Here is a 27947-nt window from a genome sequence, read left to right as displayed (position 1 = left end):
CCTGTTTTGCTGATGAAGAAGTATAGTTGCAGAAGGGAATGATTTGTTTGGCATCATTTAATTAGGTGGTAGAGCTGAATTTAAAAGGCATAACCTGCTCATTATACCATACTACTGTTTTAAATTGTTATAGTGTGCTGTTCAGATGAGTCCCTGGTTTCTTTAGTTCTTCCCTTTTGTTTATTGTTCCTCCCTCCCCTTTATCTTTTATTATTTCTTTTCTTTATCATCTGTAATATTAGTCAGAACCTCATTTTCAAGAGCTTCCTGACCTCTTGTATTTCCTTTCCTTCAAGAATTTCATTCCATGCCATCATGCCTACCTTTTTGAAATCTGCCTTCCTAAATTAAAGGGTGTGTGACACTTCCTACTCTTTTCATTATGAATTCCAAGGTGGCCTGAAAGATTTTCTCTTGATTCTCATTCCTCCTACTTCGTCAATAATTAGTTTCCTGCTGAATTATAACTAGTGTCAAAGTCATGATTATTTACAGGCATAGTCTGTATTGATAACTGAGCCTGAAAGTTGTAAATGAGAGAGCTTCATTCTTTTTTTTTTTTTTTTCCAGTTTGTTTCAATTGTTTATTAGACCAGGTTACAGAAATAATCCTGGTAGATACCTTAGTTCATCCTTCTAATAAGCCTGTTGATCTGGTCTTCCCTGTTGCCAGCATCTCCACCTTCTACAAAATGGGCGGTCTTTTTCTTCATTCCACCTCATGGAGAAGACAATTTAAAGGATCAGAGGAAGTTGTTTGCTTCTTTGAAACATTTTCCAATGGTATAGATCTCATGAATCAGATTCTCCATGCAGATGATTCCGTATTTCCCAAGAGATAAAGCAGTCAATGCGTTGTCTGTCAGAGCAATTTGCTTCTTGTTGATTTTGCCATAACCCGCTTGTAGATCAGTTCATTTACAGACTTCAGATTTGGGTACCCCCATGCAATGTATGGCTCCACAATTCTCAGCATGTTAATTGATGCCTTGTTGAGCTTCACAAAGGTGCCATTTAAGATCTGCTGGAGACGAAGGAGCTGCAGCACCTTTCGAACCTTCGGGCTCACACCGTTGATACCTCTGATCCTGATGACAAATGCCAATTTGGGTTCCGCAGGTACATAGAAGTTGCCGGCTTTTTGTGCAATCCTAGCCATTCGAATTTCAGTTCTGTACATCTGCCTGTATTCCTTGTGGTAATGCTTAGCTTTTTCATAGATAAGCTTCTTCCTTGCCTTTCGAAGCATCTTTCGGGCAAACTTCTTTCTCAGGCACTTGATCTTAAGCTCTGCGAAATTCTTTCGCTTTTTCTTAAGGGTTTCGGGCACAGCAGGAACCTTTTTTTTTCTTCTCTTCTGCACCCTCCATGGTTCCAGCAGGTAAAGAGGCGAGAGTTTCATTCTTAAAGACATCTATCTGTTTGTAAGTTGAAATATCTTATGGGGATTTGGTGAGACATGTGGTGGAGAACGTGATAGAGAATGCAATTGTTGGACCTGCATTTTTTCCATGAGAGATAGTAGAAACAAATATCGGTTTATAAACTGTGATTTTGAAATGATTCATTCATTAAAGAAGGCAAGTAAAAATAGCAGTGAAACAAGACATAATAACTAGTTGTTAAATGAACTTTCTGTCCTTTGAAAAGGGACTGATTAAGGAAGAAAATATGTAAATAATTTGAGTACGTAAGCAGCTATTTGAGATTTTGCTGGGTAAAAATGATGGGAAGAATTAAACTGTACAAGAATTTAGTTGGATCTTGCTTAAAGTAGTTTGTGTTGTAAATCTCCAAACTTACTTTTAAACTACAGCATTTAAAGAACCTCTTCTTGAATTAGCACAATCAAAATGGAATTCATCCTATTTTTTAATTACTCCTGAATTACTATCTTTAATTTTTTTAAAAATTCTGGATTATTCCGGTTGGCCCAATCTTTTCTGAAAAATTTTTTAAATTTTATATTGGAGTATAACCGATTAGCAATATTGTGATAGTTTCAGGTAAACAGCAGAGAGACTCAGCCATACCCAATACATGTTTCCATTCTCCTCCAAACCACCTTCCCATCCAGGCTCCCACATAACATTGAGCAAAGTTCCCTGTGCTCTACAGTAGGTCCTTGTTGGTTATCCATTTCAGATATAGCAGTGTGTGCATGTCATCCCAAACTGACTTATGTCTTCCTCCCATTCTTACCACCTGGCAACCATAAGTTCATTCTCAAAGTCTGGGAGTCTGTTTCTAGTTTGTAAATAAGTTCATTTCTATCATTTCTTTTTAGATTCCACATACAAGGGATACCATATGATATTTCTCCTTCTCTGTCTGACTTCATGCAATATAACAATCTCTAGGTCCATCTCTGTTGCTGCAAATGGTATTCATTATTTTCACTATCTTTAAAGTGCATGATTTTAAAATGTAATTTAAAGTAACTCAGCTGGTAAAGCATCCGCCTGCAATGCAGGAGACCCCAGTTCGTTTCCTAGGTTGGGAAGATCCCCTGGAGAAGGGCTAAGCTGCCCACTCCAGTATTCTTGGGCTTCCCTGGTTGCTCAGACAGTAAAGAATCCTCCTGCAATGCAGGAGATCTGAATTCCATCCCTGGATTGGGAGGATCCCCTGGAGGAGGGCATGGCAGCCCACTCCAGTATTGTTGCCTGGAAAATCCCCATGGACAGAGATGCCTGGCGGGCTACAGTCCATGAGGTCACAAAGAGTTGGACATGACTGAGCAACTAAGCACAGCACATAGCAGAGAAATTGTCCAGAAAACCTAGGCCCAAAATTTCAGTATAATGTTAAAAGAAATAAGGTTAGCAATCAGATTAATTTTTAAAAATTATGTTTTATCAGAATTAAGAAAGTAAAATAGTGTTATAGTCTTTTATTAGATTAACTGAGTTTCTAAACACCTGAAGAAAATTATTTTAGTATTTCCTGTGCAGAGTTTGTGAAGAATGTGCCTTTGTCTGTGGAAGCAGAGTTTATGAGACCTCTTTGTTGATGTTTCTAAGGGTTAACTCTCTGGACAAACATACCAAAAGAAAAAAACACTTTTCTACCAAAATATGCCTAAATAGTAAACTGTAGCGCAGTATCGAATCAGACCTTTTTCTAGCTGGTACCTAGTCATTTAACCTGTTATTCAGTTTCCTCGTTTGTATTATTTTGAGAATTAAATAAGTATATGTAAAGCACTTAATAATACGATGACTGGCACTAAATAAGTGCCCAGAATATAGTGGCAGCTATTACTATTTATCTTTTTCCTCCCTCTAGATTTATGAGTGATAGGAAAGCAAAATTTGTTTTGAGCACCCTTTATTCTAATGCTAAGGTTTTAAAGTAGAGGTTAGGGCAAAATCATATTTTTCTGAACCCAAACACTTGAGATTCTGTTTGGGAAGTGAGAAAGACAGCTGCCAAATGTCTACTCTACTTGTACAGTGTCAAGAAGATTGAATTTCTAGTTTGTCTCCTGCCTCAAGTGCTTGCCTTCAATTCCTTTGTCTCAATATGAAAATTTCTGTATTTGTTTGGAGATCCTTGTCTGACTGAAAAACAGAGAACAGCTCCCAGCAGTTTTGGTATGGCTAGCTAACCATAACTTTCTGGAAGAATATCTGGATGCAGTTGCAATTTTTAAAGCCTATCATATTTTATGTCATTAAATTTCTTTAGTTCTGCATTATTGATTTCAGATCTTTTCCTAAGTTGTGCCCATTCATTTTAAGAAATACACATTTTATGCAGAAAATTTAAGTAGATAGTTGACTATCAGTAAAAATTATTATCAATTAAACTACTGGAGTTTTCCCTTATCTCAGTTTCAGAATATAATCATTACACCAAACACATACATGCACATACATATATACCCATACATACAAATGTAATTTTTCTTTATTGTGATTACTCAATTGCTTTATGTAGTAGAAGTTATGATTTTTTTTTTATTATTATAATCATTTCATCAGTGTCATGGGCATCCCTGGTGGTTCAGTCAGATGATAAAGAATCTGCCTGCAATGCAGGAGACGTGGGTTCAATCCCTGGGTTGGGAAGATCCCCTGGAGAAGGGAATGCCAACCGACTCCAATATTCTTGCCTGAAGAATCCCATGGAGAGAGGACCCTGGTGGGCTGCAGTCCATGGGTGGCCTACAGTCCACGGGTTGGCAAAGAGTTGGACATGACTGAACGACTTACACTTTCACTTTCACATCAGTGTCATAGATAAGCTGCTGAACCCTGGTCTTTTTTTTTTTTTTAATTTATGTTATTTATTTGGCTACGTTAGGTCTTAGTTGCGGATCGCAGGATCTTTCATCGTGGCATGCAGGCTCTCTAGTTGTGGTGTGGGCTTAGCTGCCCCACAGCATGTGGGATCTTAGTCCCCTGACCAGGGATGGAAGCTGTGTCACTTCCATAAGAAGGTGGATTCTTAACCACTGGACCACCAGGGAAGTCCCCTGGTCTTTAAAGAGAGAAAATCCAGGGCTTCTCTGGCAGTTCAGTGGTTAAGACTCTGTTCTACAAATGCAGGGGGGCACAGCTTTGATCCTTAGTCAGGGAACTAAGATCCGTCATGCCACACATCTTGGCCAAAAAAATAGAGAGCAGATTCTGACATCAGAAGTGCATAATTGTAAATATCAGATGGTGGTTTTTGTTTGTTTTGAAAATAAATTGGTCATTTTTCCTGCTTCATTGAAAGACATTCTTTTTTTTATTAATTTTATTTATTCATTCTTTTTGTCTGTGTTGAGTCTTCCCTGCTGCCTGGGCCCTTCTCCAGCTTTAGTGAGCGGGGGCCTCCCCTCAGCTGCAGTTCTCAGGCTTCCCATTGCAGAGCAAGTGCTCTAGGGCTTGTGGGCTTCAGCAGTTGCAGCTCCTGGGCTCCAGAGCATAGCCTCAATATTTGTGGCACACAGACTCATTTGTTCCACAGCACGTAGAACCCTCCCGGACCAGGGACCGAAGCCATGTCTGCTGCCTTGGCTGGTGGACCCTTCACCACTGAGCCACCAGGGAAGCCCCAGAAGGGTGTTTTAAACTTATTTCTAAAAATAACATTAAGTTGATGCATAGTTGATTAACAGTATTACTTTCAGGGGTATGCATATTGATTCAATGTTTTACAGATATGCTCCGTTAAAACTTACTACAATATAATGGCTATAATTCCTTGTGCCTAACAGTGTATCCTTGTTGCTTATCTATTTTATATAGCTGCATATAGTTTTTAATCCCATACTCCTAATTTTCCCCTCTTCCCTTTGGTAACCACTAGTTTTTCTATATCCATGACTCTGTTTCCTTTTTCAAATTACCATTTTTAAGAAAAAATTTTAAAGTTATTTTTATTTTTGGCTGTACTGGGTCTTCATTGCTGTGCGCAGGCTTTCCCTAGTTGCAGCAAGCAGTGGCTACTCTCTTGTTGTAGGGCGTGGGCTTCTCATTGTGGTGGTTTCTCTTGTTGCTGAGCAGAGCGCGGACTCTAGGGCTCGTGGGCTCTGTGGTTGTGTCTGTCGAGCTTAGTTGCCCCGCAGCACGTGGAATCTTCCTAGAGCAGGAACCAAACTCATGTCCCCTTCACTGACAGGTGGATTCTTAGCCAGTGGACCACCAGGGAAGTCCTAAATTACCTTTTACTATACTGAACCTCTTTCTTATAGGAATTGTTTTATATAATCTTCTTGAGGCTTCCCAGCTGGTGTTAGTGATAAAGAATCTGCCTGCCAGTGCAGGAGATACAAGAAGCTCAGGTTCAATCCCTGGGTCAAGAATATTCCCTAGGAAATGGTACCCACTCCAGTATTCTTGCCTGGAAAATTCCATGGGCAGAGGAGCCTGGTGGGCTACAGTCCATGGGGCCACAAAGAGCAACATGACTGAGCTGGTGCACCGTATATATACTCTTCTTGGTCATATTTCCTTTACTTTTTCTTTTTCTAAAACTTTATTTTCCCAAAGGTGATAAATTATATTTCATGTTCTACATTTACATTCCATTTACCATTGCATCACTACTATATATGTGAATTAGTACATACGATCAGAGTGTTACTTCCTTTACACTTTCTGTGATGCTCATGTTTTTAAAAGTTATAGTACAGATTGTTTAGTGTACATTCCTACCATTTTGAATACTTCCAAGTTCAAAAGAACTTTTTTCTCAAGGCTGTTAGATATGTGTATGATTCATAACATGGAACAGGGTTGCCTGTTGTTCTAAATTAATGTTTGGCTGTAAAGACCATTTTCTCAGAATCCTTCCCTGTAAACCCATGTTTCTCTGCTCAACCCCCCAGATTTGGAATGTTTCCTAGCAAAATTGTTTCAGATATCCATTCTTATATTAGAAGAAATCTATTCAGAGTGTGTCACCATGTTGTTTTGGACTCCATATGGAATTCATACTATCTGCTCAAACTTCACCCAGAGTCAGAATTGAGAAGAGTGCTCTGAGCCTCAGTATTCTCTTGGGTCTTTTATTTTTCAGACTTACCTGTAGATTGATTATTCACTGGGATTCAGAACCTATCATGCATCTCTGCAGGAAAAGATTCAAATGCAGTTGTATGTGAAAATCAGAACTTTATTTTTCCAAACAGGTTAAATGTGTATGTCTATGTAAAGCTAAACCAGCAAAGGCAGGTCACTGTTTTAACACTTGAAAACTTGCTTCAAGTGTCATAACCTGAATGTTTCATGCATATTTCTAGGCAAATTATGTACCAGTGCCTTTCTCTTTACAATTAAATATTTCCAGTTCAGAACTTTTTTTTAAAGTATTCTGTTGAGCTGACAAATGATCACAAAAGTGATTCTGACTTACAGTTGGTTTATTCCATTCTTTACAAAATATTTTTTACCTGCTCTAGGATAAGATGCAATAAAGACTCAGTTTTAGTGAAAGCTACAGTTAATTGGAATTCAGTAAGAAGAGTGCTAAAATAGTAGTAAATGCATATTGCTGTGGGAGCACACTGGAATGCCTCTAACTCAGGCTGGAAATGTTAGAAATGGCTAGCAACACAGAAAAGTAACATCCAAACTGAGATCTAAAGAATAAGTTGACCAGAGAAGGGAAGGATGTAAGAGTGTTCCAGGTAGAAGGAAAAGCAAGTTTAAAGTCTCAGAAATTTGTTTTGTTTGTTTGTTTTAAAGTTGTATGTGGGGAACCTGAAAGCTCAGTGTGCCTGATTACTGTAGTTTGAAGGGAAGAGTAGTGTCAAAGGATGATGGGGGAATAGGGACTAGATCTGAAGAGCTTATTTTTTCCATCTCTTGCTTTTTTTTTAAACAGATTTATTGAGATATTTTACATGCTGCATAGTGCATCCCTTTAAAGTGTACAATTTTTAGTATATTCAGTGTTGTACAACCATCACCACAGTCAGTTTTAGAACATTTTTATCACCTCAAAAAGAAACCCTATGCCCTTCAGCTATCACCACCCCCTCAAACATTCCAGCCCTAAACTATTCTGCAGGTTTTATGTAAATGGAATCATATAACCCTTTTGTGACTGGCTTCTTTCCCTTAGGATAATGTTTTCAAGGTTTATCCAGTGTCATAGCATGTATCAGTACTTCACCTCTTTTTATGGCCAAATAATGTTCCATTGTATAGATAAACTTCATTTTGTTCAGTAATTCATCAATTGATGAACATTTGGATTGTTTCTACCTTTTGTAGCTATTATGAATGATGCTACTATGAACACTAACATACATATTTTTATGTGGACATATGTTTTCATTCCTCTTGCTTTCCTAGAAGTGAAATTGCTTGATCATATCTTTAACTTTATGTGGAACTGACAGGCTATTTTCCAAAATGGTTGCACCAGTGAACATTTCCACCAACAATGTATGAGGATTCCAATTTCTCCACATCTCACCAATACTTGTTACTTGTGTTTTTGATTATAGCCATCCTAGTGGATATGAAGTAGTTTTTCATTGTGCTTTTGATTTCCATTTCCCTGATAACTGGTAATGGTAAGCATTTTTCATATGCTTTTGGCCATTTCTATTCTGTCTTTGGAAAAATGTCTGATCCTCTGCCCATTCTTGTATTGAATTGTCTTTTTATTATTGAGTTATAAAAGGTAATTATTAGACATATGATTTGAAAATATTTTCCCCTGTCCTGTGGGTTATCTTTTCACTTTCTTCATGGACTCCTTTGATGCACAGATGTTTTTAATTTTGAAGTCCATTCTATCTACTGTTTGTTTTATTGCTTGTGCTTTTGATGTCATATCTAAAAATCCACTGTCATGAAGGTCTTTTCATAAGTTTTCTTCTCAGAGATTTAGCTGTTACACTTAGATTTCTTTTCAGTTTTGAGTTAATTCTTGTGTATGGTGTGAAGCAAGAGTCTGCATTTATTTTTTCACATATGTCCCATCACCACTTGTTGAAAAGACTATTCTTTCTTCACTGAATAGTCTTGGCACTGTTGTTAAAAATCAGTTGGCCATAAATGTGAGTGTTTATTTGGGGACTCGCAATTCTACTCCATTGATCTCTGTCCTTGTGCCATTGTTACACAGTCTTAATTACTGTAGTTTTATAGTAAGTTTTGAAGTCAAGAAGTGTATCTTTGAACTTTGTTCTTTTTCAAGATGTTTGTGACTATTCGTAAGTACCTTATATTTTCATATAAATTTTAGGGTCATCTTGTTGATTGTTACAACAGAAAACAAAAAACCCATCAGGGATTGTGATAAAGATCACATTGAATCTATAAATCAATTGGGGAACTATTATCTAATAAGTCTTCCAATCCATGGGTATGGGATATCTTACTATCTATTTAAAACTTTGTTAATTTCAGCAACATTTTGTAGTGTTCAGTGTAAAAGAGTTATAGTTAAAAAATTTTTTTAGTGGCTGACCTCAAGTTTGTAGTGTATATTTATAGCTAATCCAAGGCCTCTTTAAATAATAGTATGTTGAATACCGACTGCTTCAGAGGCAGTGCAGCTACCTTATTCAGTTCAGTTCAGTTCAGTCGCTCAGTCATGTCCGACTCTTTGCGACCCCATGAATCGCAGCACGCCAGGCCTCCCTGTCCATCACCAACTCCTGGAGTTTACCCAAACCCATGTCCATCGCGTTGGTGATGCCATCCAGCCATCTCATCCTGTGTCATCCCCTTCTCCTCCTGTTATAGAGTATTAAATTCCCAGTTCCTCCTTGCAATATCACTGTCATTCACTTCACTGAATACATTGTTTCTATTATTACTTTGCACAAACTGTTTTCTTTCTCTCTCTCTTTTTTTTCCCTTTTGTCTGTGCTGGATAGTGCCGGCACTTCTCTAGTTGCAGAGCACAGGCTGTAGAGTTCCTAGGCATCAGCAGTTGTGGTGTGGGGGCTTAGTGGCCCCGTGGCATGTAGATCTTAGTTCTCTGACCGGGGATCGAAGCTGCATCCCCTGCATTGGAAAGCGGATTCTTAACCACTGGACCACCAAGGAAGTCTCTTGTGTGTTTTTTGATATTTATCCTGCTTGATTTTCTGAGTTTCCTGTATCTGTGGTTGCCACTTGTCACTAATTTTGGGAAATTCTTGGTCATTACTTCAGATGTTTCTTTTGTTCCTTTTTCTCTTTCTTCTCCTTCTGTGTTCTCACTATGCTGTGTTATATCTTTTGTCATTGTCTCACAGCTCTTAGATATTCTATCTTTTTCATTCTCTTTTCTCCTTGCAGTTCAGTTTCAAACATTTTCTGTAGACATTTCCAGCTTGCTGATTCTTTCTTCAGCTGTGTCTACTGTATTGATGAGCCCATCAAAGACAGTCTTCATTTCTGTTACGGGGTTTTTTTTATTTTATTTAGTTTTGGCTGTGCTGGGTTTTCATTGCTGCTCCAGCTTTTCTCTAATTGCAGTGCACAGGCTTCTCATTGCAGTGGTTGTCTTGCTGTGTAGCACGAACTCTAGGCGCATGGGCTTCAATAGTTGTAGTTTTCTTGTGTCCTCAGTTCTCTGATGGATCTAAGAAAAGTTGTTGACGTTGAGTTTGTCACTTTCTTGTTCTGTGGGCAAGAATGACAACATCTAAGTTCCTTACCTGCTGATCTAGAAACCAGAAGTTAGCCATTTATTTTGTTAAGTTTGTTCCTTAGTGTTTTGTTCTTTTTGCTATTATTGTAAATGCAATCATTACCTTCTTAATTTTCAGATTGTTCATCACTAGTATATGGGGACACAGTTTTTATATGTTGATATTATATCCTGCAGTCTTTTTACAGTCATTTATTCTAACAGTATTTCAGTAAATTTATTTTTCTTGTCCAGTTGCCTTAGCTAAACAGTGCTGAATAGAAACAGCAAGAGTAGATATCCTTGTCTTATTCCTGATCTTATGCAGAAACATTAATTCAGTCTTTCTCCATTAAGTATGCTAACACTGATATATGTACATATATCCTACTGTTATATTTATAATATACATGTATTATATTTATCAGGTTGAGAAAGTTCATTTCTATTCCTAGCCTATTCCTATTCTGTATCTACATTTTTGCAAAACTGTAATATAATATCACAACTAGATTATTGACATTAATGTATTCCACAGATCTTACCCCTATTTCCTTACTTTTACTTGTAGTCACGTGTTTATGTATTAATAAGTTCTGCACAGTTTTATCACCTGTGTAGTTTCATGTGTCCATGTGCTAGACTTAAGAGGAAAACCAAAAGAAAATTTGATCTTGTGGAAGGGGATCTTGATCTTGGGGAGAAGGAGCCCTCAAGAAGAAAGAAATGGTCAACAGTGTTACCAAAGTAAAGTGAAATTAGTTTTAAAGAGATTTTTAACAGCCTCGGCGAAACATTTTAGTGAGGTGGTAGAGTAGGGGCCTCATCCATAGTGGGATGAGCAATGACTAGTAGGTGACGTACGATAGCAGTGGAGACGGAATTTTGCCAGTGGAAGGGAGAGGGAGGTTAGTTAAATAGAACAGAGTGTGGAGTCTGGGGTGGGTCAGTTTTAGCTGGAGAAGAGTTGACCTTATCTTGATGGTAATAAGGAGTCAGTAGAAAGGGAGGGGTTGATAATGCATCAAAGAGAAGGAATTCTTGTTTATTTTTGGCTGCACCAGGTCTTTGTTGCTGCACACAGGCTTTCTCTAGTTGTGGTTAGCGGGGGCTTCTTTCTAGTTGTGACGAGTGGGGGCTTCTCTTGTTGCAGAAAACGGGCTTTAGGCTTGCGGGCTGTAGTAGTTGTGGCACACAGGCATGTGGAATCTTCCCCAACCAGGGATCAAACCCATGTCCCCTGCATTAGCAGGAGGATTCTTAACCACTGGGCTACCAGGAAAGTCTGAGAAGGAATTCTTGTTTGAATAGTGATCCTGATGATACAAAGCAGAGTGGTAGCATAGCAGAGGGATAGACTTCAGGAGACAAGGTACACTTTCCTTTGTGACAAAAGGAAAGGAAGTAAGGATCAAGCAGATAAGGTTAGTTTCTAGATATGATGGTAAAAATCCGAGGGAGTTTACTTCCAATGGCTTATATTTTCTCTGCGGTGTAATGGAAGGTGTCATTTGTTAGGAGTGAAAAGGGGATGATAAGGTTGGAAGTTTTAGGAGAGTGGAAAAGGTTGAGATAGCCACTGTAGAAAGTGGGAGAGAGTGAGCTGGCTAGAAAAGCAGGAAGATTTCTAGGTCATAATGAGGGCCTCACTGGGCCTATGGGACATAAATTTTTTTAATGATCCCAGTCTTCTGGTTATATATTTTTTCCTGGTAGAGTTCAGCAGAGTAAGTGGAGATGTGGTAAAAGGAGATCATTATGTTGATCCAGGGTTGGAGTTTTCCACATGACATTGAATTGATTAAGCATAGTTGTCTAATAGACTTTTAAATCAGACATGTCTCAGTTTTAATCCTATTTTGACCACTAGTGATTTAGGCAGATTACTTATTCTTCTCTTAAGCTTCAGTTTCCTAATAATTAAATCACACTTAATCATATCAATCTCCTAATCATAATAATGCCTCTCTCAGTAATAAGGAATAAAAAAGACAAAGAAGTAAGTCCCTTAACACATAGTTTGGCACATAAGTGTTAATAAATAGCAGCTTTTATTGTTATTTGTGGGCCAGTCCTGTCACTTACTAGCTGAATGATTTTTGGCAGGTTTCTTTCCTTTTTATTTGTAAAAAGGACATGATAATACTTGTTGGGAATATGTATTCAGTTGGGTATTTTTTGAAGGGAAAAAAATACAGTGGCATACATATCCTATTCAGCACTCAGTAACTTTTAGTTAAAGCAGAATCTGTAGGAGATTTTTAGAAAATTAAATTGGAAAGTTAGGTGGGAATTTTTGGCCTTTGTTTTATAATTAGTAGATAGCCTATAAAAATTAAGAAGGTAATGATTGCACTTACAATAACAGCAAAAAGAACAGTTAGCAGAGATAACATGAAAGTGGTGTTTCGAGAAAATCAACTTATCAGTAATGTGATAGGATCTAAGCCAGATACCAACTTTTCACAGAGGCCTTCCTTAACCACTCTGAGAATCTAAGATTTGCTTCCTCTTCTTCTTTAACCCCTAACCCCATATAGTTTTCCAGTATTATAGTGACATTTGTGACTATCTACAATTCTTTTTTTTTCCTTTCTCCCTCCACCAGGATATATTCTTCATGAAAAAAGGGATGTTCTTTGCCTTACTGCTATATCCCAGTATCCAGAGGAGTGCCTTGTCCACAGAAGGCATTCAGTAAATATATGGTGAATGAATGAAATAGTAGGAGGGACTAGAAGAAGAGAGACTAGTTAAGAAGGTATTAGAATAATTTCAATATTAGAAGATCTAGATACAGATGACAGTAGTGGAAATGGAAGGAACAAACAAAAATTACAAAGAAAGAATAATTTTTAATATATTAGAAGGGACAGAATGAGGCAAGCAACAGGATAGTTTCATGATTTCCAAAATGGGTGATTGAAGCAGTGACAGTTTCATTATTGAGAGTGTCTGCATTCATCTCCTTTTACAACTTTTTATGTCCAGTACTTAAGACAGTGCCTAGCATATATAGTGATGGGCAATAAATATTTGAATGAATGAAGAAAACCGGGAAATCACAAAGTTACCTCTTACATGTTTTGTGTGTCTGAAGTAACAATAAGACACCTAAGCAGGTAGAAGATGAGGCTAAAATTCTGTAAAGAATTAAGGGCCTCGGGATTTACAACATTTAAGGGGGAAGATGCAACTAAACAGAAGAGGCAGCCCCAGAGACGGGAGAACAACAGGAGTATGGTTTCAGGATGGCAAAACGGAGCCAGGAAGAAGGAGCTGCCAGTGTCCCAAGCTTCAGAAAAGCTAAAGAAAATGAGGGCTGGAGAAGATCTTTGGATTTAGAAACTGAAAGGACAAGAATGATCTTGGAAAGAACAACCTACATAGAGCAATTAAGTGAAAATCATGTTACAGAGGGTGTGAGGAGCAAGTTAGTGAGATAAATCACCACCACCACCACCACCCCCCCACCTCCCAGAGCTAAAGGAAGAGAAGTGGTGTACAGTGAATAAGAATCCACCTGCCAATACAGGGGATGAGGGTTTGATGCCTAGTCTGGGAGGATTCCACAAGGCTCAGAGCACCTAAGCCCATGCGCCCCAACTACTGGAGCCTGCTCACTCCTGGGCCTGCAGCCACAACTACTAAGCCCATATGCTGCATCTACTGAAGCCCACTCATGTGCCTAGAGCCTGTCCTCCACAACAAGAGAAGCCACTGCAATGAGAAGCCTGTGTACCATAGAAAAGAGAAGCTCTGGCTCATTGCAGCTAGAGCCAAGACCCAGCGCAACTAAAAATAAATAATTTTTAAAATAAAGGAAGAGACAGTGTGGCAATCTACAATCTGAATACTCATTTAAGAAAAGTATAGTTTGTTTTTTTTTATATAAAAACATAAACATTACATTTGTAGAGAGAAGAAAGATCCATAGTCTAAGACAGTTATCAAATTTTAATGTGCATAAGGACAACAAGAGGATTTTACTGGGACTTCCCTGGTGGTCCATTGGTTAAGACTCTGCACTTCCACTGCAGGGGGCATGGGTGTGATCCCTTGTTCCCTGGTCAGGGAACTAAGATTCCACTTGCCTTGTGGCCTCCCCCCCAAAAAAAGGATTTTGTTTAAAATGTGCCATGTAAGGAGAATCTAATTCAGTAGGTCTGAGAACCAGATAATCAGCATTTTAAAACAAGTACCCCTCCTTGGGCTTTCCTAATGGCTCAGCAGTAAAGAATTCACCTGCCAATGCAGGAGACATGGGTTTGATCCCTGGGTAGGGAATATACCCTGGAGAAGGAAATGGCAACCCCTGCCAGTATTCTTGCCTGGGAAATTCCATGGACAAAGGAGCCTAGTAGGCTACAGTCTATAGGATCTCCAGAGAGTCAGACATCACTTAGTAACTAAAGAACAATGACAGCAAACCCCCTCTACACCCCCCAAGATGCATACATCCATCCATTAAAGAGATTTTGATATAGTTAAATACTAAGACACACTGGTCCAGGAGGCAACTGAAGTCAAAAGAAAGGGTGGGAAGGAAATCAGATAAGGTTAAGCTTAAAGAGATGGGACTATGAGACCACTCTACCTGCTTCCTGAGAAACCTGTATGCATGTCAAGAAGCAACAGTTTGAAATAGACATGGAACAACGGACTGGCTCAAAATTGGGAAAGGGGTACATAAAGACTGTGTATTGTCACCCTGCTTATTTAATTTATATGCAGAGTACATCATGCAGCATGTCAGGCTGGATGAAGCACAAGCTGGAATCAAGATTGCCAGGAGAAATAAACAATAACCTCAGATATACAGATGACACCACCCTTATTGCAGAAAGCAAAGAGGAACTAAAGAGCCTCTTGATGAAGATGAACGAGGAGAGTTAAAAAGCTGGCTTAAAACTCATCATTCGGAAATGAAGATCATGGCATTTGGTCCCATCACTTCATGGCAAATAGATGGGGAAACAATGGAAACAGTGACAGACTTTATCTTCTTGGGCTCCAAAATTACTGCAGATGGTGACTGCAGCCCCTAAATTAAAAGATGCTTGCTCCTTAGAAGAAACGCTATGACAAACCTAGGCAGGGTATTAAAAAGCAGAGACATTCTTTTGCCAACAAAGGTCTGTCTGGTCAAAGCTATGGTTTTCCCGTTAGTCATGTATGGATGTGAGAATTGGACCATAGAGAGGGCTGAATGCCGAAAAATTGATGCTTTTGAACTGTGGTGTTAGAGAAGACTCTTGAGAGGCCCTTGGGCTGAAAGGAGATCAAACCAGTCAATCCTAAAGGAAATCAACCCTGAATATTCATTGGAAGGACCGATGCTGAAGCTTCAATACTTGGGCCACCTGATGCAAAGAGCTGACTATTAGAAAAGATCCTGAGGATGGGAAAGATTGAGGGCAGGAGGAGAAGGGGACGACAGAGGACAAGATGGTTGGATGGCATCCCTGACTCAATGGACGTGAGTTTGAGCAAGCTCTAGGAGATGGTGATGGACAGGGAAGCCTGGCATGCTGCAGTCCATGGGGTTGCAAAGAGTTAGACAGGACAGAGTGACTGAACAACAGCAAAGTTTTGGGAGGGAGGAGTTCATCTCCTTTAAAAGAAACGGGAAGTTACATCAACTATACATCAATTAAAAGATCACTATGAAAATTACTGTTAAGCTCTTAAAACAACAGCAACAATAACAAAAACACACAGGAAGAGGTGGTATAAAGAAATTCTGAGATTATGCACTGAGCTTCAAAGATGTTTTCAGGTGAAAAGGAGGGCAGATGAGGTTGCTTCATTTACATGACCTCGGGGTATTTTTTCCCTTTAAGTGAGAAGAAAGTTTATCTACTCTGGCCAGGCATGAGAGAATATGAGGAGAATGCAAAGGTCCAAAACAGCTGCTCTGGGAGATTCAGCAGACTCATCAAGGAGGAATTTAAGCCCATCTGAGGAGTGTTGGGCTTCCTCAATGGCTCAGTGCGTAAAGACACACTCAGTGCAGGAGACACAGGAGATACAGGTTCAGTCCCTGGTCAGGAAGAAGGAGGGAATGGCAACCCACTCCAGTATCCTTGCCTGAAAAATTCCATGGATAAAGGAGGCTGGCAGGATACAGTCTAAAGGATCACAAAGAGTTGGACACCACTGAGCAACTAAACATGCATGCACAAGCAGCGTTAGGCTTCTGACTGGTGGACCCAGTCAGCAGTTACCTGACAGTTTTCAAAGTAAGAAATAATCCTAAAAACATGTTTCTTCTCTTTATAATTCATCACAACTCTGTCATCTGGAGATTTACTTACACCTTTTTTTTTAATGCTTTTAACCTGTCTCACTTCATGGAATAATAAACTGCATATACAGAGTATTTTATAAGTATTTAAAATTTACCTGACTTTCAACTCAAAAGAGAGTTCCTGTGGACCTGACATTCCAGATTCCTATCCAGTATTGCTCTTTACAGCATCTGGCTTTACTTCCATCACTAGTCACAATCCACAACTGGGTGTTGTTTTTGCTTTGGCTCCATCTCTTCAGTCTTTTTGGAGTTATTTCTCCACTGATCTCCAGTAGCATATTGGGCACCTACTGACCTGGGGAGTTCATCTTTCAGTGTCCTATCTTTTTGCCTTTTCATACTGTTCATGGGGTTGTCAAGGCAAGAATACTGAAGTGGTTTGCCATTCCCTTCTCCAGCAGACCACGTTTTGTCAGAACTTTCCACCATGACCCATCCGTCTTGGGTGGCCCTACACGGGATGGCTCATAGTTTCATTGAGTTAGACAAGGCTGTGGTCAATGTGATCAGATTGGTTAGTTTTCTGTAACTGTGGCAATTGTAATTATCTTTTATTTTTTGTGTGGCTATTGATTGTGACAACTGATAAACATCATTTACTGTTGTGATAATGTAAGTATTGTTCACTTAATATCACTGTTTCTTCAACAGAAAACAGTAGAATTCTATATCACTAAAACTTCCTTTAATAGAAAAACTTGTTATCACCATTTAAAATCCAGATGCATAACAGAATTATCTTGAAATTTTTTGAAAAATACAAATGCCTCCAGATGTGTTTCTAATGAGCAGCCATGTTAAAAACAACTAGACTATATGATGATCTTTTATTTTTATCTAATTTGTTTCACTTTTTCTGTTTCATATTCAGTGTTCTCATTTCATTTGTTTTCAGATGTCTCCATCTCTTTATTTTTGTTACTGTTCTTTCTCAAGCCTAGTGGAAAAGGTTTTGTGTCTTTATATGTGTGTGTGTGTGTATATGTATACATATAATATGTATAATATATATTTTAGAACATTTATGAATTTTTGCCTAGCTAAAAAATTCTATGACATTTTGATTCCACTTTTCTGACACTAATTAGTATGAATAGAATGCTAGATTTCTAATATATGTTCACTCAAAATTTTGATACAGTTCCATGTATTTTAACATCTAGTATTACTGCTAAATCTAGAAAATTTATAATCTTAGTGATTAAAAACAAAGTTTGAGGCTTTAAACTTCTAATCCAATTCTGAGAATATAGAGAAATACTGTGTTGTAAAAAAAGAAAAAGTAGTTAACAGGTGATATAGTATTACTAACTAAAGTACAGGTTTTGTTCAAATTTCACAAAATTTTATGTGCATGTCCATTATTTGTTTTCATACCTTATTCAAAACTCCATATTGTATTTAACTGCATTGAGCAGCTTCAGCTGCATGCAGCAAATTCTGGTAAATTCTCTTTTCATTTTTATTCTATTACAGATATTTTCTAATTTTCCTTATTATGACTTCTTAGATACACCCATTATTTAAATTGGACATTTAATCTCCAAATGCTTGGGATGTTGTTTAAATTATCTTTAATATTAATTTCTCATTTTGATACTAATTTCCCATTTAAATGCATTCTTCTCTGCAATTACTCTCTGTTTTTTTCAGTCTAACTTTATTGAGGCTTTCAATAGCTAAATCAAGGATCTCTCTTGGTAAATGTCACATTGACTTGAAAATATGCGGGTTATTTTCTTTTGATTTGATTTCTAACATAATTTCACAGTGATAAGAGAACAGACTCTGTATGATTTCAGTATCTTTCTCAGTTCAGTTCAGTTCCGTCACTCAGTCATGTCCGACTCTTTGCGATCCCATGGACTGCAGCACACCAGGCTTCCTTGTCCATCACCAACTCCCAGAGCTTGCGCAAACTCATGTCCATCAAGTTGGTGATGCCATCCAACCATCTAACCTCTGTCATCCCTTTCTCCTGCCTTCAATCTTTCCCAGCATCAGGGTCTTCTCCAATGACCCAGTTCCTTGCATCAGGTGGCCGAAGTATTGGAGCTTCAGCATCAGTTCTTCCAATGAATATACAGGACTGATTTCCTTTAGGACGGACTGGTTGGATCTCCTTGCAGTCCAAGGGACTCTCAAGAGTCTTCTCCAACACCACAGTTCAAAAGCATCAATTCTTTGGTGCTCAGCTTTCTTCACAGTCCAACTCTCACATCCATACATGACCACTGGAAAAAACATAACTTTGACTATATAGACCTTTGTTGGCAAAGTAATGTCTCTGCTTTTTAATATGCTCTCCAGGTTTGTCATAACTTTTCTTCCAAGGAGTAAGTGTCTTTTAATTTCATGGCTGCAGTCACCATCTGCAGTGATTTTGGAGCCCAAGAAAGTAAAGTCTGTCACTGTTTACATTGTTTCCTCATCTATTTGCCATGAAGTGTTGGGACCAGATGCCATGATCTTAGTTTTTTGAATGTTGAGTTTTAAGCCAACTTTTTCACTCTCCTCTTTTACCTTCATCAAGAGGCTCTTTAGTTCCTCTTTGCTTTCTGCCGTAAGGGTGGTGTCATCTGCATATTTGAAGTAATGGATATTTCTCCCAGCAATCTTGATTCCAGCTTGTGCTTAATCCAGTCTGGCATTTCTCATGATGTACTCTGCATATAAGTTAAATCAGTAGGGTGACAATATACAGCCTTGTCATACTCCTTTCCCAGTCAGTACCTTTAGACCATGAAATTTTTGCACCTTGTTTTATATCCCTGGATATGATCCAGTGTCTCCTAGTTTACCGTCTGTGGGTACTTGAGTAGAATGTGTATCCTACTGTGGTGAGAAAATTGTATAAATCTTAATTATGTTGAATTGGTTCACAGTGTTTTTCACATCAACTATATCCTTCTACTTCTCTGTATATTGCTTCTATTAATTTTTGAGAGTTTGTTGTTGAAACTCCAACTAAAAATCTTAATTTATCTACTTAAAAATAATTGTAATATATAGTGGAACTATATGTAACCTTGTTCTGTATCTTCCAGGTCTCCTATAAATGTGTTATCATACTTTCATAATTTAAAAAGATAAAAATAAAACTAAGATCATGGCATCCAGTCCCATCATTTCATGGCAATTAGAAAGGGAGAAAGTGGAAACAGTGACAGATTTTCTTTTCTTGGGCTCCAAAATCACTGCAGACAGTGACTGCAGCCATGAAATTAAAAGATGCTTGCTCCTTGCAAGGAAAACTGTGACAAACCTAGATAGCATACTGAAAAGCAGAGACATCACTTTGCCGACAAAGGTCCATATAGTCAAAGCTATGATTTTTCCAGTAGTCATGTATGGTTGTGAGAGTTAGACCGTAAAGAAGGCTGAGTGCCAAAGAATTGATGTTTTTGAATTGTGATGCTGGAGAAGACTCTTGGGACTCCTTTGGACGGCAAGGAGATCAAACCAGTCAATCCTAAAGGACATCAACTCTGAATATTCATTGGAAGGACTGATGCTAAAGCTGCAGCTCCAATACTTTGGTGACCTGATGCGAAAAGCTGACTCACTGGAAAAGACCCTGATGCTGGGAAAGATTGAAGGCAAAAGGAAAAGGGGGCGGCAGAGGATGAGATGGTTAAATAGCTTCACTGCCTCAATGGACATGAATTTGAGCAAACTCCAGAAGATAGTGGAAGACAGGGGCATGGCATGCTGTAGTCCACTGAGTCCCAAAGAGTCAGACATGACTTAGTGACTGAACAACAACAAAAATGAATAGGTATTGGATCCTGAAAATAAAAATTTGTCTGCTCTCTGCATTTCTTAAATTTAAAAAGATTTTTGATTAGTGTTTAAAAACTGTTATGATAGACATATTTCAAGTTCTTAATAACCAAATGTGGCTAGTGACTAATATATTGATTCAGGTTCAAGCTGACCAAGATGTCATTTTCATAGTAAAATCTTCAGTCTTTTTGAATGAACCTAGGGTTTCAATAGTAATTTGTTCTGGTTTCTTTAATTCTTTTGTTTGGGGCCTTGTGAAGAAAAACTTAAGTTTAGAAAAGTCCAGACAGCTTTGTCATTACTACATGAAAAGTAGGAAGGTCAGAGATGTGGAATTTGAGTGTATAGGAGAGGTAAAAGGACACTTGACCCTGTATTTCTCTATTTTTAATGGACTCTGTTTAACATAACTCCTATGCCTTTTTTTTTTTTAACTTTGATATGATTCTCATCTGGTAGTTATGTTCTATAAAGTCACTGCAAACACTGGATTAGTAAATAGTGGATTATTGTCCCTAAGGGTTAGGTTACTGTGAGCCTATGGTCACATTTCATCAACCAATCAATACATAACCTAGTTTTGTGTTTCTGTTTAAAGACCCCTTACTGCTGCTGCTGCTAAGTCGCTTCAGTCGTTTCCAACTCTGTGCGACCCCATAGACGGCAGCCCACCAGGCTTTGCCATCCCTGGGATTCTCCAGGCAAGAACACTGGAGTGGGTTGCCATTTCCTTCTCCAATGCATGAAAGTGAAAAGCGAAAGTGAAGTCGCTCAGTCGTGTCCGACTCTTTGAGACCCCATGGACTGCAGCCTACCAGGCTCCTCCATCCATGGAGTTTTCCAGGCAAGAGTACTGGAGTGGGGTGCCATTGCTTCTCCAAAAGGCCCCTTAAGGATTTAATAAATCAATGATATATTAATATTATACACTACTAATAGTGTATAATAATATAGTGCCAACAGCACTATAACTCATGTCTGAATGGAGTGTATCTGACACATGTATTTTCTCTGAAAGTCACAGCACAGCCTTCCTGTGCTAGGCAGCACTTCGGCATTATACTTGGGGGCCATTTTAGACAGCAAATTCCGGACTTCCCTGTCGGTCCCGTGGTTAGGACTGCAGTTCCAATGTAGGGTGTGTCAATTTGATCCCTGGTTGAGGAACTAAGATCCTACATGCCCTGAAGCACAGCCAAAAGAATTTAAAAGTGAACAGTAAAATCACCAATAAAAACCTCACAAATGTGAAAACATGGCATAAAGAGACCATGGAAAGGACACTTGTTTCCATATGAGAGCTGAAACAAGGCAGAGCATCACCTGGTTTGACTTCAACTGAAAATGTGTATGTCAGGTGACTCAGTTTTTTTGCCATCCTGCGCACATGCTGTTGTCTTTGGATGCCCACTAAAGTGCCTCAGCTGTTGGTTTGAGGGTTACAAATAAATTTTAGTGAGTGAGCATATTTGCAAGTGTGAAATCCACAAATAATGAGGATCAACTGTATATGAATGCATTTTAAATTTTAAAATGAAAGCTGAGGGAATTCCTTGGCAGTCCAATGGTTAGGACTCGGTACTTTCACTGCTGGGGCCCAGGTTCAATCCCTGAGGGCGGGAACTCAAATCCTGCAAACCATTCGGCATGGCCAAAAAAAAAAGAAAATACAGGTTTTCTTGCTCATATCTAACTTTCCTACCCCACCCCACTCCATCTTTCCTTTCCAGAAGTAACAGTGGTTACTCAGTTTCCTGTGCATCTACGTATATGTGTACTTACAGAAATGTGCATTTTTAAATAAATGAATCTCATGATACATTTTGTTCTATGGTTTGCTTTTTTCTCATGATGTCTTAAGAAATCTTTCCACATTAGTATGCACAGACCTATCCCATTCTTTTCAGTATTCCATAGTGTGTGTACTATAATTAATTTAACCATTCCTCTATCTATCAGTGTTTAGGTTTCTTTCACTATTATAAATAATAATGCAGTGAATATCTGTACCTTTTTCTTTATATATGTGGAATTTTCTCTGGATTCAGTTCAGTTCAGTTCAGTCGCTCAGTCATGTCCGACTCTTTGCGACCCCATGAATTGCAGCACACCAGGCCTCTCTGTCCATCACCAACTCCCGGAGTCTACCCAAACCCATGTCCATCGAGTCGGTGATGCCATGCAACCATCTCATCCTCTGTCGTCCCCTTCTCCTCCCGCCCCTAGTCCTACCCAGCATTAGGGTCTTTTCCAATGAGTCAACCCTTCTCATGAGGTGGCCAAAGTATTGGAGTTTCAGCTTCAACATCAGACCTTCCAATGAACACCCAGGATTGATCTCTTTTAGGATGGATTGATTGGATCTCCTTGCAGTCCAAGGGACTCTCAAGAGTCTTCTCCAACACCACAGTTCAAAAGCATCAATTCTTCGGCACTCAGCTTTCTTCACAGTCCAACTCTCACATCCATACATGACCACTGGAAAAACCATAGCCTTGACTAGATGGACTTTTGTTGGCAAAGTAATGTCTCTGCTTTTAAATATGCTATCTAGGTTGGCCATAACCTTCCTTCCAAGGAGTAAGCGCCATTTAATTTCATGGCTGCAGTCACCATCAGCAGTGATTCTGGAGCCCAAAAAAATAAAGTCTGACACTGTTTCCACTGTTTCCCGATGTATTTCCCATGAAGTGATGGGACCAGATGCCATGATCTTAGTTTTCTGAACGTTGAGCTTTAAGCCGAAGAAGCTGAAGTTGAACGGTTCTATGAAGACCTACAAGACCTTCTAGAACTAACACCCAAAAAAGATGTCCTTTTCATTATAGGGGACTGGAATGCAAAAGTAGGAAGTCAAGAAACACCTGGCGTAACAGGCAAGTTTGGCCTTGGAGTATAGAATGAATCAGGGCAAAGGCTAATAGAGTTTTGCCACGAGAACGCACTGGTAATAGCAAACACCCTATTCCAACAACACAAGAGAAGACTACACGTGGACATCACCAGATGGTCAACACCGAAATCAGATTGATTATATTCTCTGCAGCCAAAGATGGAGAAGCTCTATACAGTCAGCAAAAACAAGACCGGGAGAAGACTGTGGCTCGGATCATGAACTGCTTATTGCCAAATTCAGACTTAAATTGAAGAAAGTAGGGAAAACCACTAGTCCATTCAGGTATGACCTAGATCAAATCCCTTATGAGTATACCGTGGAAGTGACAAATAGATTTAAGGGTCTATACCTGATAGACAGAGTGCCTAATGAATTATGGACAGAGGTTCATGACATTGTACAGGAGACAGGGATCAAGAAAATCCCCATGGAAAAGAAATGCAAAAAAGCAAAATGGCTGTCTGAGGAGGCCTTACAGATAGCTGGGAAGATTACCTATGTAAAAATTAAACTGCTGGGTAAAAGGCAACTTTGCTTAAAATTTTGCTAGAAAGGCAATTGTATCAGGTGGGTCCTCTGGGAAGCTGACAACTGAGAAGGAATTAGAAGTGCAAATAGTATTAGAGAGTCAGTGCCTGTGAAAAACAAGGGGGCAGGCACGAAAGGTGAGAGAAAGCGGTCAGAGGATGATGCAGATCTATCAGAGTCAGCCAGCTCAGTGGGACACTGTGAAGTAAAGATTACCTTTTAGAGGAGGAGTGCTGTGTTGGGCAGCAATGGCTAGGCCCTCGAACTTCTTCATGCTCCATCATTGACCAGAGGCTGTCTTGGGTGGGGGGGAAGGCTTGATCTTGAAAAATGAATGAATCTTAAAAGGTACTCACAGCTGTAGGCTAACTGCATTTTGGAGTTAAATTTCAAGGTGTCTTCAAGGGAAGCCTGATGAGTGTATTTCCAAGGCTGCTACTGCTGTATAATATAGCATTTTGTTGTTCAGTCACTCAGTCGCATCCAACTGTTTTGCAACCTCATGGACTGTAGCCTGCCAGGCTCCTCTCATCATGGGATTTCCCAGGCAAGAATAGTAGAGTGGGTTGCCATTTCCTTTTTCAGGGGATCTTCTCGACCCAGGGATCGAACTCACATCTCCTGCATTGGCAGGCAGATTCTCTACTGAGCCACCCGGGAAGCCCTATAATATAGCATAGTGGATAATAACAGAGTCTAGAGCCAAACTTCCTAGGTCAGCATCTTTGTGTATGATTTTACGCAACATCTCTGTGGCTCAGTTTTTTCATCTATAAGCTGGAGAAATAATAGTACTTACTCATAGTATTATAGGGACTCAGATCTGGTGGCTCAGATGGTAAAGTATCTGCTTGCAATATGGGAGACCTGGATTCTATCCCTGGGTTAGGAAAATCCCCTGGAGGAGGGAATGGCTACTCACTCCAATATCCTTATCTGGAGAATTCCATGGACAGAGGTTATAGTCCATGGGGTTGCAAAGAGTCAGACACAACTGAGCGACTAACACACACATAGTATTACAAAGAGATGAAATGAGCTAGTTTATCTTAAGCACTTGGAATAGTACCTGGGACATGTACTACATAAGCATTAACTGATGTGGTTGCTGTTATTATTTCAAATTGGTCTCCCAAAAGACTGTACCAGTTTTCTTCCCACCATCCCGACAGTGTGTAAAATAGTATTCACTTCCCCATACCTTTTCCAGTACTGGATAATACAAATTTTCTTAGTTTTTACCAATTTAATGGCCAAAACATGGTATTTTTGTCTTAATTTGTGTTTGTTTATTATGAAGTTGAGCATTTTTTTCCTAGCCATGCCGAAGTCATGTGGGATCTCAGTTCCCCTACCAGGGATAAAACCTAGGCCTTCCGCAGTGAAAGCTCAGAGTCCCAGCCAACAGACTGCCAGGGAATTCCCTCAACATCTTTCCATCTTATTGGCCACTCTTCTGTTTGTATACTTGAAGTATTTAATTTTTCCTCATTAATTTCTGGTACTTTTTCATATATTCCAAATATTAAACTGTTATATAGTTGCAAATATTTTCTCCCAGCCTCACTTTGGTTTTCAGATTTATTTTTCATTATTATTTATGGTTTATTTTGTCATAAAGAAGTTTAAAGGTTTTTTGAAATATTTATTTATTTGGCTCTGTTAGGTCTTGGTTGTGCCATGTGGGATCTTTCATTGATGGCGAACAGACTCTCTAGTTGTGGCGCTTGGGCTCAGTAGTTGCCACACGCAGGCTTGTTTGCTCTGCAGCATGTGGAATCTTGTTCCATGACCAGGAATCAAACCCGTGTCCTCTACGTTGCAAAGCAGATTCTTAACCACTGCACCACCAGTGGTGGTGGGAAGTCCCTAAAGTTTTGTTTATCTCTTTTTTTCTTTATGAGCTGAGGGTTTTGTGCCTTTTTTTTTCTTAAAGTCTTTTCAGGGTTATAGTTTTGGGGTTTGTTTGGGTTTTTTTATATTTAGCTTTATATAACATTTTGAACTTATTTTTATCCATAATTTTAAATATTTAGCTTTATTTTTTCCCCCCAATAATGGGCAGTTGCCCCAGTGCTATTCATTGACTGGCACATTTTTTTTCCTGATATTTTGAAATGCCACATTTACCATATTCTAAATTCTTGTATGTATTAGATCAGAAGATATGAATATATTTTTGAAGGTTTTAATATGTGCTGCCAAATTGCCCTGAAGAATACGTTTAGAAATTTATCTTATTGGAGAATATCTTACTTCACCTCCTCAATCTGGTGTTTTGTGTTTTTTTAAATATTTTTTATTTTTGCTGTAGCCAAAAAATAGAAATATTGTTTTGGTCTGCATTTCTTTGATTACTGCAAAGCATGAACTTTAAAGTATATATACTTTAGATATCCTGTATGTCATCTTATATGAGTTGCTTATTCATATCCTTTGTCCGTTTTTCAATTTTGATGTTCGATTTCACATTGATTTGAAAGGACTCGCTATAAAGAATATTACCCCTTCATATGTATTGCACAGTGGTTATTGCTTACTTTCAATTTACAATCATGATCTTTTTCTTTATAGAATCTGACTTTGCATATATAGTTGAAGGGTCTTCTCCATTCCTAAGACCACACGGTCAACTAGAATATTTTCCTTTTCTAAAGATAATTTTATTTATTTATTTATTTTTGGTTGTGCTGGGTCTTCACTGCTGCGTGGGCATTTCACTAGTTGTAGTGAGCAGGATCTGCTTTTTGTTGTGGTTGCTTCTCATTGCTGTGGCATTTCTTCTTGTTGAATGCAGACTCTAGGACACGTGGGCTTCAGTAGTTGCAGCATGTGGGCTCAGGATTTGTGGCTCCTGGGCTCCAGAGGACAGGCTCAGTAGTTGTGGCACACAGGCTTAGTTGCTCCAGGGCACGTGAGATCTTCCCGAACCAGGGATTGAACTCATGTCTCTTACGTTGGCAGGTGTATTCTTTACCACTGAGCCACCAGGGAAGCCCTGTTTTCTTTTTTCTTTTTTTATGGTTTTAACTTTCATATTTCTGCTATCTTATTTTGATATAGGCTATTAATAGGAATCTATCTTAATTCTTTTCTAGTTAGAAAATTATTTTCTAACTTTCTAAAAAGTTAGTTCTTCTAATTTTTAATCCATTATTTCCATGGATTTCTACTGCCATCATGTATATTTGATCTGTTGAGGTTATTTGATTCTGTTTTATTGATTGAGGTTGTTTACAACTGTTTTGTGGCTGGAGAGTTTACTTTGGAAAGAAAGCACTCTGTGGAAGTATTTTCAAACACTTTAATTTTGAAAGTTAAAAGGAATTCCTCTCTTAAGCTAGAGTAAGTGAAGTGAATTGACTTGGGTTCTGCTTGTGTTCCTCTAGTCTGCCTTGTGGTCTTTAAATAGCATACTTCACTATATCTCTAGCACCAGAGGTTTTATGTGGTGATTTAAAATATTAAACTCCAAAAGAAAATAATTCCAGGATTTAAGAAACACCTTTCTTGCCAAGTGTAATTGAATGTTACTCTTTCAGTTCAGTTCAGTTCAGTCACTCAGTCGTGTCCGACTCTTTGTGACCCCATGAATCACAGTACGCCAGGCCTCTCTGTCCATCACCAACTCCCAGAGTTCACCCAAACTCATGTCCATCGAGTTGGTGATGCCACCCAGCCATCTCATCCTCTGTCATCCCCTTCTCCTCCTGCCCCCAATCCTTCCCAGCATCAGAGTCTTTTCCAATGAGTCAATTCTTCGCATGAGGTGGCCAAAGTATTGGAGTTTCAGCTTCAACATCAGACCTTCCAATGAACGCTCAGGACTGATCTCCTATAGGATGGACTGGTTGGATCTCCTTGCAGTCCAGGGACTCTCAAGAGTCTTCTCTAACACCACAGTTCAAAAGCATCAATTCTTTGGCGCTCAGCTCTCTTCACAGTCCAACTCTCACATCCATACATGACCACTGGAAAAACCATAGCCTTGACTAGACGGACCTTTGTTGGCAAAGTAATGTCTCAGCTTTTTAATATGCTATCTAGGTTGGTCATAACTTTCCTTCCAAGGAGTAAGCGTCTTTTAATTTCATGGCTGCAGTCACCATCTGCAGTGATTTTGGAGCCCAGAAAAATAAAGTCAGCCACTATTTCCACTGTTTCCCCATCCATTTCCCATGAAGTGATAGGACCAGATGTTACTCTTTAGGTCTGATCATCTCTTTGACTAGAAGCAAGTTTTGAAGGTAAATCTATCTCTAGAAAAAAGCAGGAGTTCTCAGAATATCTGGGGTAAAATATCTGTAGCTCGAATCGCAGATAAATAGCTAATTTCTTTAATATTTAAAGAGC

General features: G+C 38.9%; 1 protein-coding gene and 1 pseudogene across 1 annotated transcript in view; one reads left to right on the top strand and one right to left on the bottom strand.

Annotated features, from left to right (window-relative positions):
- MOSMO (modulator of smoothened) overlaps positions 1-27947 on the top strand; it is a 69128-nt gene that overhangs the window by 21541 nt on the left and 19640 nt on the right. The gene's annotated exons all lie outside the window — the stretch shown is intronic.
- Positions 616-1370, bottom strand: LOC145531637 (large ribosomal subunit protein uL30 pseudogene; annotated as a pseudogene).

This window comes from Giraffa tippelskirchi, chromosome 13 (assembly GCF_054371585.1).
Source record: "Giraffa tippelskirchi isolate mGirTip1 chromosome 13, T2T-mGirTip1v1.2.pri, whole genome shotgun sequence".
Taxonomy (NCBI): Eukaryota; Metazoa; Chordata; class Mammalia; order Artiodactyla; family Giraffidae; genus Giraffa; species Giraffa tippelskirchi.
This window is presented reverse-complemented; position numbering and strand designations above follow the sequence as displayed.